This window comes from Meles meles, chromosome 13 (genome assembly GCF_922984935.1).
Source record: "Meles meles chromosome 13, mMelMel3.1 paternal haplotype, whole genome shotgun sequence".
In the NCBI taxonomy this organism is placed as follows: Eukaryota; Metazoa; Chordata; class Mammalia; order Carnivora; family Mustelidae; genus Meles; species Meles meles.
The window spans coordinates 10,921,974-10,935,920 of record NC_060078.1 but is presented as its reverse complement, the minus strand read 5'-3'; the positions used below and the strand labels follow the sequence as shown (position 1 = coordinate 10,935,920).

The window sequence follows — 13,947 nt, the reverse complement described above, 5'->3', positions numbered from 1 at the left end:
AATCAAGATAAATTCTTTTGGGGTAATTAGGTTATTTGAATTGTGCACACTCTCTAGCATGTTACCGAAACAACTGAAGTTAAATAACTGTGTAAGTGTAGTTTAAGATCTAATAATAGAATAGCAAACCCAAAATAATTCAAGGGCAATAAAAATTTTTTCTCTGGTTCTTAAAAATAATTTTCTAAGTGAATTTTCTTTCCTTTTCATTTCCTCTAAATATTACTACTCAGAGAAAAAATAATTTCATATAACTATCATAATAGTTTAAAAATTATTATGGGCCAAGTTTGAATTTCTATTACTCAAGTTTATAACATGCATGAAAGCCATTATTATTTTACATGTAATTTTGCATGTAATGACTATAGCTGATCACAGAAGGGGTGATGGATTTAGTTACTGGTCCCTCAAGATCTTCCAGATTTCTGATGAAATTAAGATAAAATAAATACGTGAGTAATACCAATGTATGAACATATCAAAGCAGTATACTAAATTTTCCTAATTAACAACAATCAAAAAATAATAATTCATTTTGTTAGTGTTGTATATGGTAAAATATACAAAATATGAATATTTTCCCCAAGTAAAGTAGAAATATACTTTATTAATCAATACCGATTTTACCCATGTTGTAATTTCTACGGTATTTTTTTTGTTATTTTAAGTGAGTGAATTTTTTTTTTTGCTCTGCAACATAGATGTCAAAGAAAAATAAATATAAAACTCTAAAAAGTAAAAAAAAATGAAAGTGAAAGCAGTTTTTATTAAAATTAGCTGTACATATTGTAAATAAAATTACCTTTTCTCATAGACTGGTGATACAGATCAAAATTAGTATGATAATTTTTAGGATGTTAAGCTTGTATTAAAATACAAATGATGACTCAGTTTTTTCAATATCATTTTTATATGTTCATTAATGTGCAAGAGAATGGAATACTTTAATTCTTTTGATTTTTAAGCCCAGAGTCTCAAGGTAAAAATGAAATAAAATAAAATGTTTTTCAACAGAGAGAGGTTAGTCTCTACTACTCTAATACCAACCAGAAAAAAAAATTATATAGCAAGATCAAATTTACATTATATAAGCACTTTACCTAATAAAGCCAAAGACCTTTTCTTGTTTCTTTTTTTTAAAGATTTTATTTATTTATTTGAATGAGAGATAGAGAGATCAAGAGTACAAGCAGGGGAGAGGCAGAGGTAGAGGGTGGAGTAGACTCCCCGCTGAGCAGGGAGCCTGATGCGGGGCTGGATCCCAGGACCCCCAGATCATGAACTGAGACACTTAATAGACTGAGCCACATAAGCACCCTTCTCTTATTTCTTGAAACATCTAACCTCCTTTTAAAGATTCAGAACTTTGATGGCTCATTTACATAAGGCATGTGCATACAGACATAGGGTTATGTGCCCGATTTGGCTGAGCTCCCTTCCTATAACCTGTGACAAAGGATTTGCGCCTCATTTCCTGACTTGGAGTGCTCCCACATGCCTGTCCTCGTGGAAAATGAAGCAGACCTTGCATGCATGATGTGACCTCACATCTTAAGATAATGCGATCTTCACTGCAACTGTTAGGTTTTTTTTCCATATTGATCAAATTCTTTATGATTAAAAGAAATCTGAGGGACACCTGGGTGGCTTAGTCAGTTAAGCGTCTGCCATTGGCTTAGGTCATGATCCCAGAAATCGAGTCCTGCATTGGGCTCCTTGTTCAGCGGAGAATCTGTTTCTCCCTCTGCATGCTACTCCCCTTGCTTGGGCTCTCTCATTCTCTCTCTCTCCCTCTAAAAAAAGAAAAAAGAAAAAAGAAATAAAAAACAAATCTGAGAGGTAGAGAAGCTCATTAGTTAGGTAGTAGGAGTGCAGGCAGACCAGAACTGCTAAGAGGCTGTCGAGACTAGAAGTACTATGGACCCGGACCGCTGAGGTTCAGCTCCTACCCTGAGACTCATGCGAACAACAATATTTTTAGCCTTAACTACCCCATCTGCAAAATAGGAATGATGATCATAATATCCACCCCACAGAAGAGCACTATGACGAAACGAGAAATTAATAATTGCAAAACCTAGATGTCCATCAACAGATGAATGGATAAAGAAAATGTGGTATATATACACAATGGAATACTATGCAGCCATCAAAAGAAATGAAATCTTGCCATTTGCGACGACGTGGATGGAACTAGAGCGTATCATGCTTAGTGAAATAAGTCAATCGGAGAAAGACAACTATCATATGATCTCCCTGATATGAGGACATGGAGAAACAACATGGGGGGTTAGGGGGATAGGAGAAGAATAAATGAAACAAGATGGGATTGGGAGGGAGACAAACCATAAATGACTCTTAATCTCACAAAACAGACTGGGGGTTGCTGGGGGGAGATGGGATTGGGAGAGGGGGAGGGGGCTATGGACATTGGGGAGGGTATGTGCTATCGTGAGTGCTGTGAAGTGTGTAAACCTGGCGATTTACAGACCTGTACCCCTGGAGATAAAAATACATTATATGTTTATTAAAAAAAAAAATTGGAAGGGGAGGCGAACCATAAGAGACTATGGACTCTGAAAAACAACCTGAGGGTTTTGAAGGGTCAGGGGTGGAAGGTTGGGGGAACAGGTGGTGGGTAATAGGGAGGGCACGTTTTGCATGGAGCACTGGGTGTTGTGCAAAAACAATGAATACTGTTATGCTGAAAAAATAAATAAAATGGAAAAAAAAATAATTGCAAAACCCTTAGGAATTCCTCTGGCTCAGTATATTCTAGGCCTGGTGATTTTCTAAAATTGCCAGATCATACTGAATCCAGTGAGGATCATTAAGACATTTAATTCCAAGCGTCTATAGCAAATCTGTGAGTCAGTTCTTAGATTTATATCTATCCTTCACAGCGATCTTTTATTCTGAACATTCACTCCTTCATGCAAGATACTTCCTGAGCAACTGTTGTCATCTGCATGGATAAACAAATGTAGGAACAAAACATTTTCAACTGGGGTGATGGCTAAGAAAATATGCCAAACTTCCATATCTTCAAGTTATCTTCTTTGAGTAATTCGTAACGGTACCTTTCTTGGCTGAGTTCCTATTGTACTGGGAGTAGGCTTCAGATCAAAGTCTTAAACTGACAAACTCAGTCGTAATTGCTTTTTTTTTTTTAAGATTTTTTATTTATTTATTTATCTGACAGACAGAGATCACAAGTAGGCAGAGAGGCAGGCAGAGAGAGAGAGGAGGAAGCAGGCTCCCACTGAGAAGAGAGCCCAATGTGGGGCTCGATCCCAGGACCCTGGGATCATGACCTGAGCTGAAGGCAGAGGCTTTAACCCACTGAGCCACCCAGGTTCCCCAGTCGTAATTGCTTTTGATAGGTAATTCCTGTTCATTATATTTTGACTTTTGTTCTTAACTCCCTTAAACTTCACAGATACCTAAAGACCTAAAACTTGTTTACCATACAAATAGCGTAAAACTCACTGCATCCTAATAGGCAGTATCTAATTATATAAATTACCACTGTGTGAAAAGGAACTGAAAATCATCTTTCTGTAATGTGGCTTCCTGTCATTTATGGGTTGGCCAGAGGCTAGCCCATCTTTTATTAATACTGGAAAAATAATCCCCACTATGTATGAAATCAAAGGAAACCCTGTAGGTTTACCTCCTGATCTGTTTACTAAAGCATTAAACAGGTCTGCTTTAGAGAATGTTCTGATGCCTCCCACGTAGGGCATAACCCAAGTCTGTTTTCACTCTAATGAGAAAGGGTCCAAGGTGGGCGCGCGCGCCTCGAGCCTTTCTTATCCTACCATCCTGCTCTTGTCCCCACTACCACAACTCCCCCAGCCCTTCACCTCTACTTCACCTCTACAAAACTTATGAGGAAAGTCTTCTCTAATTTTCTAAGGTTTCTGCTAATTAAAGCCAGCTTGAGACAAATGAGATTATGAGAGTCAAGCAGCAAACGGTCCTCTTATTAGTCTATTCACGTTATCATAACCAAATGCTACCGACTGGGTGGCTCAGAAATACAGACAGCTCACAGTCCTGGAGCTTAGGGAAGTCCAAGATGAAAGTTCTAAAGGATTTGATTCTTGGTCGGGGGATCAGGAGGGTAGAGCTATGTTGTATGATTTTTTTTTTTTTTTACAAGGCCACTAACCCTATAGGATTAGGACCCATCCTTATGAACTCATGTGACCTTCATTACCTCCTAAAAGCCCTATCTCCAAATAAAATTGCACTGGAGGTTAAGGCTTCCACATATAAATTTGGGAGCATGCAATTCAATCCACGGTGCTCTCAAACATTGTTGTAACCTTGTGAACAAAAAAGGAAGAGGCCTCTGTTTTGAACTATCGGACCATGATTTGAACTACCGGACCACTATTGTGGCTGAAGGTATCAGTCACAATAGTTTTCTTTTTAAGATTTTTTATTTATTTGACAAAAAGTGAGAGTGAAAGAGAGAGAGAGAGAGAGTACGTACAAGCAGGGGGGAGCAGCAGAGGCAGAGGGAGAAGCAGGCTCCCCACCTAGCAAGGCTGTATCCCAGGATCCTAGGGTTATAACCTGAGCCTAAGGCAGATGCTTAACAACGAAGCCATCCAGGCGCCTCCCACAATACCTTTTTTAGAAACCTGCGTGAAGAAAGCATGGGGCAAACAGAAGTGTGCATGAACGCACAGCAGCAATACAAATGCTGCATGCCCTCTGGTGATCGGATTTCTACTCCTAAATGCACTGAGATGTGTTTCTCCAGAGCAAGGAAGAAATGCACAGAAATGGTTAGAAAAGACTAAGGAGACCATCTGAGGACAGGACTTATGGAAACCCAAACAAATACAGGAAAACACATCTTCTCTATACCCCAGTTCTTTGAACAATTAGACTTTACAATCTCTTAGCTTCCACGCCTGCTATTTCCCAGTTTCACGGTCAAGCAACAATTTTTCGTCCTGCAGCATCAAATCCTTCATGCCTAGTTGCTGTCTGCTTAGTCTTGCAGAAAGAACGCAGACAGGACCACCGTCTCCTCCTACGGAGCTGTTGTTGAGTTAAAAACACAATCAAAGTTCTTCTTGAGAAGCGCTTTGGTTTTCTTAACTGTTCCTGCTTTTTGTTCCGTTACTCACCTTTGTGATTACCCTCTAAATCCTTTTCAAATTCTCCATGCTCCTCCTGAGTAATGGAACCAATGTACTCATTAGGGTCTCATCAGTATTGAGCATAACAGCGGGATTAGCTTGCTATTTTTGAAAAGAGCCGGCAACACTGCCAAACAGGGAGGCATGAGAGTTCTTAGCTCACCTAAACTGCTAGTTCTTATTCTGTCTCTTTTTGTCTTATTTTGTCTTTCAAAATTATAACCAACTGCAGGCCTTTAATTGTTTGGAATTATTATTTACTTTGAGGTATTTTGACGATCACCTCTAACTAGAGTTTAAATTCCAGAGTGTTGATTCTGCAACCTTAATTCTCTTAAACTCCATACTGCCCCCTATTGAGTCACTTGGCCTGAGCATATGCAGAATGTTCTAGACGACAAACGGTACCATGAACAAAAGCAGGTTTCTTCAAAAGACAGATGCCTCATTGTTTTTTTCCTTGCCTGACTGATTCCAGCCTCTGAACACTTATCTCAAAGATGTATTTGTTTCGCTCAAGATGCCTAAGAGAGAGACCATCTTTCAGACTCAAGAGGAAGAACCTGGAACAGATTCCAGGAAACAAGCCTAGGGGAAATGGACATAAGATACTGATGACATCTGAATTTGCTAATTCACTTTGAGATACTTTCATCCCCTAAGGTCTCTTGCTTCAGGATCCCTGTCAAAACATTGAAATAAGTATGCTTTGATTTTATTATTTCACAACTGATCTTTCTAGACACTTGGTCTTGGGGGAAAATCCTCAGATGATGTGCCTTAGGGAGCTGTAAGCCCTGAGTCTAAAAGTGGACATTCTATTTCACAACAAAATATGGAGAGAACCATGCAATCTGCTAGTCCTAGGCACACCCAAATTAGGAGATGTCAGCATGACTGAACAGAAAAGGCAAATACAGCATAAAACATTTAGGGATCATTTAGAATTATGATTGACTATTTTCTCCCTAGGAACAATATATAAAGCTTAAAATGGATGAATTACTATATGATGAGATCCCCAGGTGGACATGAGGGACACAGCGTAATGTCACTCTAATCTATCTTCAGATAATTGCTTAGTAGTTATTCCCTCCAGCTGACATTTTATTTAAATTAAACCTAATACATGGACTATATTTAAATTAAACCTAATACATGGACTATATTATCTATGTCTCTTGGCTAAAGGATGAAAAGCTTGTAGCCTCTGACCTTTAAAATATTTTCTTTTTCTTCCTTTTTTTTGGTAGGAGTCAGGAAACTTTTCTAAAAACATGTTGAGGAAGGTAAAAGTCTTTGAGCAAACGCAAGACATATCCACCACATTTAAGAAATATTACTCTTTGAGAGTTTTTAATCACATTTGCCAATGTGTCTCTTTACAAGCCTGATGAGCTCTTCCTACAGGTTTCAAATGAAATCCAACTGCTTCCAGGAAGATCTTGAGTCAGCATCTCAAGACCCTCCTTGCCCAGCTCCCGATCTGCCACCCTGAATGACTCCTTACTGGATCAGGACTATCTCATGGCTTCTCTGACCCCTGAGTGGCTTCCTCTAGCCGAGCAGCAAGGCCTCAGTCCTTAACAACTCCCACCCTAGCCTGGCAAATTTTCCCGAGTGATGCTGGTTCTTGAGCTCCTTTGGTCTCATGTAGAGACTATTCTCTAAGCAAAGGTTTCTGCTTTCTGCTAGTCTTAGCTAGTGTCCAAACAATGTAATTAATTCAACATTGGATACTTTATAGCTTCTCATCAACTCTTCCGATTCCTTTCTCTTGGCTTCTCTTGTTACAAGCAGATGAATTAGCGATAATTCATGGATTACATATATAATACGTGTGTGTGTGTGTGTGTGTGTGTGTGTGTGTTTAGGTATTTTGTTACAAGCAGATGAATTAGAGATAAATATGTATTTAAAAATTGCCAGTCATTACATGTCACACAAACATTATGAATATTTAAGAATACTAACACAACCAACCATATGCAACTTTTTTAAATGGTGATCTTTCCCAAAGCAGAGAGAAAATAATTTACTGTGAATTTCCATATAAGGGGTAATTTTTTGACAAAAACAGTCCTATTTTTAAGTAACCTTTTTTTCTTAAGATGAGAAAGTACTTTTGCATGAAATACGCTCAATTTATGTTAATACAGCCCCTTCTTTTGGTGATTATTTTGCCTCGCTGGGATCAACTTAGGAATTTCAAGTATTATATGTCCAAAAACTGGCGCTCACGTTAAGTTGGAGAGACCAGTTGGAATGCGAATCCATGGCATTCTGGATGTTAGGGCTAAAAGGAAAAGAGAACCAAAAAAAAAAAAAAAAAGAGAGAACTCCACCCACCACCACCTTTTCTCCCTCCAAGGGTGAGCTAACCCCTTGAGTATGTTCCACAACCATGCTTAGAAACATCAACATCCCTAGGGTTCTTGTCTCCTTCACGTTACATACTTTTGTTTCCAGGCTTTGAATTGACACATAACAATAGAAAAGAACCTCAAATCTTCTCCAACCAGACAACTCCCTGATGCCCCTCCCAAATATTCCACTAGGAGTTCATCTAAGTACCTCATATTTTTCACATTCAAATCCCAACTCAAGAACCCCCCCCTCCACAAACTTGGCCCTCTGACCCCATATCCTACTCTATGAATGATGCTGAAACAGATCCTTCTGTACTTATAACCATTCTCCCTGCTCTTGTAATAATAAGCCCCCCAGACTCTTAGCTGGTCTCACAGAGACCTTCCCTAAGAAAGAGGCATATTGTGGTCGACACCTCACATCCCCGTAAATTATTGCTGGATGTCACCCCTTCACCCATCTATTCTTCACAGAAAAGTCGGAATGATCCTTCTATAAAATCCTTAGATTATGTCCTCCAAAGGTTTCCCAGGTCATTTCGTCTAGAATTCAAGGTCCTACAGTAGTCTACTTGGCCTTGCATGATCTGCTCCTTGTCCACCAATTTCTGATTTGATTCCATTTTCTCATGGTTTTCCTACTCTCTAGCTCAGGCTCCTGACTCCGCCCTGCCGCTCTTCAACACTTCCAGCACGCTCCTACCTCAGGGCCTTTGCTGATGCTGGTCCCTTGCCCTTCTTCTCGTCTCTCTTCCAATGTGACATTACTAAAAAGGACTTTTTGAACAATCTCTTTAAAAGAATGCTGCCCCACACCCCTTTCCCACCAAGATCCTCTGTTGCTCTAATACCCTTACTAAGACTGATCTCCCTGATCCTCAACAATTGATGTGTATCTCTGTACTTTCTCTCTCCTACTGTGACATGACATCCAAAAAGGAACAGCTTTTTGTTTTATTCTCAATCACAGCCTCAGTGCCTATGGATGTCTGACACAAAGTATGTAGCCAGTAAATGTCCCAGTTTTAAGATCCCTCCAAAAGAGGAAACATACGTTCTAGGAAGACATAGTGCAACTTACAGGGCATTCCAAATACAAAATAATTTTACATTTGGGGACCGATTTTATGCTTTGTAACCCGTAGCATTATCAAATATCTAATTTATAAGCCCTGCTATTTTACAATTCTTTTCACTCCAATTAAAAAAAAAGATTCTAATCAGAGAAATTTACATTTTTATTCATGTTCTTCTCACCTTTTTATGCAAATGTTTATTTAGCCCATGCCTGGTTGTAAATTCTTCTCCACACAGAGGAAATGCTGGAAGCTAAGGCAACAATTGGTCCTATTAGTATTTTATTACTCATCATTCCTCCTGCATGTTAAATGTGTGACGCTTCAACTAGAACCCTCCCCCGAAAAAAAATTAACTGAGAAAAATCTCATTCTGTGTTTCAAGAAAACAAATTAGTAACATTCAAGCAGAGTGCATTTTTACGTAATTGTTATTAAAAACTCCTGTGGAGAGAATTAAAGATATTTACGCTACTTTAAAACAAACCAGGACTAATACCTATCTATATCTGTTTGTCTTTTCTCTTTATAATGCAAATATATCTTCCAGAATATCTTTTAATTATTATTATCTTCAACCTTTGGTTTTTGAGTTAATCCCCCCCTTTTTAAAAAATTTTATTTTATTTTAAGATTTTATTCATTTATTTGTCAGAGAGAGAGAGAGAGAGTGAGCGCATGTGCAAGCGCACAAGCAGGTAGAGTGGCAGGCAGAGGCAGAGAGAGAAGCAGGCTCCCTGCCCAGCAAGGAGCCCGATGCGGGACTCGATCCCAGGACCCTGGAATCATGACCTGAGCCGAAGGCACCAGCTCAACCGACGGAGCCACCCAGGTGTCCCTTAAAAATTTTATTTTTTAAGTAATCTTTATACCCAACCTGGGGCTGGAACTCACAACCAAGATCAAGATTTGCAGGGCTGGGGCACCTGGGTGGCTCAGTGGGTTAAAGCCTCTGCCTTCAGCTCAGGTCATGATCCCAGGGTTCTGGGATCGAGCCCCGCACTGGGCTCTCTGCTTAGCAGGGAGCTTGCTTCCTCCTCTCTCTCTGCCTGCCTCTCTGCCTAGTTGTGATTTCTCTCTGTCAAAGAAATAAAAAATATTAAAAAAAAAAAAAAAAAAAAGATTTGCAGTGCCCTCCAAATGAGTCAAATAGGAGTTCCCAATATATAAAACATTGTGTGTTGTTACATGACAAACGCAATCTAGTTTCAAAGTGAAGTTTCAGAACTAGTGAGAAAAATAACTTCATGAATCAAGGGCTTCTAGAATTGTGCAGACATCATATCCATTTGTATCATCTACTTGGATACATCAGAAGCTCTTCAGCTGTTCACTAGTACAACTCTTGCTTTACCAGACTAGTATTTATAGTCACTGTAGTGTTTTACCTTTCCAGGTTTATCCACATGACTCTAGCAAAGTTTCAAAAGATAAGGCACTTCCGATAGGAGTTTTTAGAGTAGAACATCTCAACATGGCAGAGAAAAAATTAAAGACGAAAATATTGGCGAAGAAGAAGGAAGTAACCAGCCATGGCTTTAATAATGTCAGGATGAGCTGCTAACAAAATACGAGCTTTCCTGGCCCTTTGACTTTGTTCAAATCCTTTAAAACTGATGCCCGTCTCTCTGCTTCGGCAGAGCACATCAGATACCGTCTCTGATCTGATGAATTACCATTTTCATTGCTCATTATTTCATTTGTGTAGTTCACTGGCCAAGTCACTTCCTAGCTTGTGTCTAAAAGTAAAATGCATTGGAATTATTCATTCCAAAAATTCCACAAATATTTACTAACATCTAATGTGGAGTCCAAACATGGAGGGTACTGGAAGACTGTATGATTTGTTCTAAAATATTCACTCTCAAGAGTCAGCATGGAGTGTTAGGGGAATGAGATGAATGAGCAAAAGTCAGATGTACTAGTAAATATCTGTGACAAAAGTGTATTTTTAGAACCACTTGATAGATTAAAACAAAATAAGACAAATATTGATAATGAACTTGGTATTATCAAGCACCATAGTGTTTCTGACTTATAACAAACACAGGATATATTTATCTTTTACATTCAATTTTTAAAGTTAATCTGGACTAACTGTAGGTCACTTTTAGGGAAACTCTGATTGAAGAGACATCAAGGCAAATGAAAAAAAGTCATAGAAAATACAAAGTGAAGTACGATTAACCCAAGGTTCATTTCAGGTACTATTAATTTCTCTCTCAATAGCTGTTTCATGTGGTGGCAATATGGTAGATTTTATAGAGATTTTAATCTTCCTCTGTCCAGAACCCAGAGACTGGGGGATATAAGGAATTTGAAGAAAATGGCTTTATGTTATTTGAAAAGCTTTGCCTGCACCAATGTAAAACTCTAAAACATAAGAGGCATCGCTGCCTGAATCCTTTCAAATAAATTCCTAAAACAGCATGAAAAGAATCTGTGGCCTTATTAAAGCTCTATTCACCAGAGAGAATTCTACACAAGACCAATCCACCTTGAGGACAAAAGGAAATGCAGGGGCATCTCCTAAGCACTGTCCTGTCCTGTGTCTCTAAGGACACTCAGTGTCTGTGCGTTTGTCCTCTCTGTGTATTTTGTCCTCCTTCTCCCCCCGCCACCAAACAGACCTTTAGGAGAAAGATAGTACTGCGTAGGCATACTATTTGGTTAAATTAGTTCCCCAAATGTACTTTAGCTTCATGGATAAAAATAATTTAGGGTAAAGAGGTAGCTACATTGATAACCTCCCCACTGGTCTCCATTACCTGAATGTCAAGTGCACATTTTTATTATGTTCTTAACACACGCAGCTTCTTGAGCTTTTTAATAATGTAAATGGTGAAATGCCCAAGGTTCTATGTGGAAGACAAAAGCATGAAATAAAAGTTGATTACGCCGTGTACAAGGGGCGCTGACACGGATCCAAGTTTCCACTCTGCAGCAAAGCACCTTCCATTTATCGATTTCTTTTAAAATTCTGATTAAAATAGCATCGCTATCCTTCAAAGGGTGTCCTTTTTGAAGAAAGCATTTTGATGACACCTTATCTCTGTCCCTTCTAATGGGAAGGGCAACATCTACAGGGATGGGTGTTTAGAATCTAAAGGAAAGATTTCAGTGGCTGAAACAGTGGTTTATAAAGTCACTGGACAGTCACCATGAGGAAAAATGATCTCCAGTGCAGCTCAGATAAATACTGGATTTATCTTATTTATCAGTGAAAACTAAGGCCTGTATATCTGAGCCACAGATGAAATGATCCCAGCTATAAACATCACCTCCCCACCTAACAAACACATGCCCCAAATCCCGTTATTCTGCCTCAAATTTACCACGATGGAGGGACATTTAATAAACTATGGTGACTGTGCCATAAAATTAATCTTATAATAGTGTCACTGACAAATTACAAAATCTCTTTGCTCCTGATGGTAACAAGAGACCAGGAATGCATTAAGTGGCAATTGGTGGGAGATGTCAATAACATTTTTAGCCTCCGAGCCACTGCCTGGAGGGGAAAGCAAGCAGAAGATTAGGCCAAGGACTGATGCACGGGTGGAGGAAAATTGCCTCGGTATCTTCAGCTACACCTTCTAGGCACTTTGTTTCATTTGCTCCTAAAATTCACTGCCTCAGTGCCTCAGTCTTTCAACAAAGTCTGAACTTGGTCTTCATCCCACCAAAGCATAAATGATCATTAGCAGTTTCCTTCATTTCCATTATTACTGAAGAGGTGTAAGCAGAACTGACCAGACACTTTCCTATTTATAAACAATCACGCTGGCTGTTGGGTGGAGAACGGATCGAATGGGGACCAGAACAGAGCGAGAAGGTGATTTGGGGACCATTGCTGCACACCGATGAGACAAGGAAGTGATGGATGCCACGTGTACCTGGGGGGAGTGGGTATGTGAGAAAAGTAACACAGAGATGAATGGAGATTTTGGAGCAGTGGTTTGAAACCCCAGTTGCACCTGGGGTTTTAAAAAGCTCTTCATTTGAAGAGCTTTTTAAAAATGTGAAGCTCCAGCTCCACTCTTGAGATTTGGACTTAATTTTCTGGGTACAACCTGGGCGCCTGCGTCTTCTTACCCTGAGGGCTGAGAACCACCGAGTCTGGGCTAAACTTGAACAACTTGATGGGGTAGATGTGGAGAGGTTAAGTAGAGGGAATATTCTCTTCTATGGCAACTAGATTTCTTAAATGAGTAAGTGGTTTAATGGCAGGGCTAGTGACAGAGAAAGAGGAGACTGGGGACCCAGAATTTTATGTGAACTTTCCTGGTTTTTTGACTTGGTAATTTTGAAAAACATATACATGTCCATTTTGTGTAGGTCACAAAACCCAGTAAAAAGAAACAAACTGAGAAGGATCTGACATGTAGGTCACCAGTTGCAAATTCTGTTTAAATCAGGGAGTTAAACTCTAATTATGGATTTCAGACGTTCACAGAGTAATAGGAGTGAAATCCTTTGGAGACTCTTGGAAGCACAATAATTAATTACCTGATCCTTCATTATGAATAAAGGTGACCTGGTGTACTTGATACACTGTAATTCTCCCTCCCTCCCTTCCAAGTGGAGTTATAACACTCTTCTTAAAGCAACATAAAAAAATTTTTGCAAGGTAGTGGGTTAAGTAGTAAAGCTAGGTCCTCATATCTGATCAACTCTCAAGTCTGTGCTGCTTCCCAAATGTGGTTTCCAGCAGTATATTTTTTGGAAGGGGGGGCAGGGGAGTTGTTATAGAGTTTTAATTTTGAAGATATAATTTATATAGATAGGATTTTTAAAAAATTTATGTCAGTATCTCAACAAAGCCTACCATATTCCTAATAATATTTTAAAAGTTGAATACCAGAACGCAATGAATCTTGTAATCAAGGATCCTTTAGTGGTAACACCACACACACACACGTGCACACACACACACTCACACGCAATAGTTATCCAAGTAGTCTGAATCAGATCACATCAAGAGTTACAGGGCTCATATCTTATAAAGTTCGAATTTTAGAACATTTCCTTCAGGAGAATTCATTGTATAATGAAATTGTCAAATACTCTATACTTTGTTTCTTAAATCATATTTAAAATATCATGATACACCAAGGGAGTAATTGTCACAAACCTCAGAGATGAAGGGATCACTTATTAATTCACACATGTAGTTATTTAGTTCATAATTTAGCATTCAGTTTTGTCTAAGCCTGGACTAATTTTTAGGAAAAAAAAAGAAAAGAAAAGATGTTTATACCTTTCTGTTGGACTCTTGAACTATAGATATTATAATCATAAACGTACCAGAGGATCTGTCATATCTCAAATACTTGATTT

The 13,947-nt window shown here is 38.9% G+C and overlaps 1 protein-coding gene across 7 annotated transcripts in view; it reads right to left on the bottom strand.

Moving 5' to 3' along the window:
- Positions 1 to 13,947, bottom strand: part of CHRM3 (cholinergic receptor muscarinic 3) — a 511,025-nt gene that overhangs the window by 225,648 nt on the left and 271,430 nt on the right. The window lies entirely within an intron of this gene.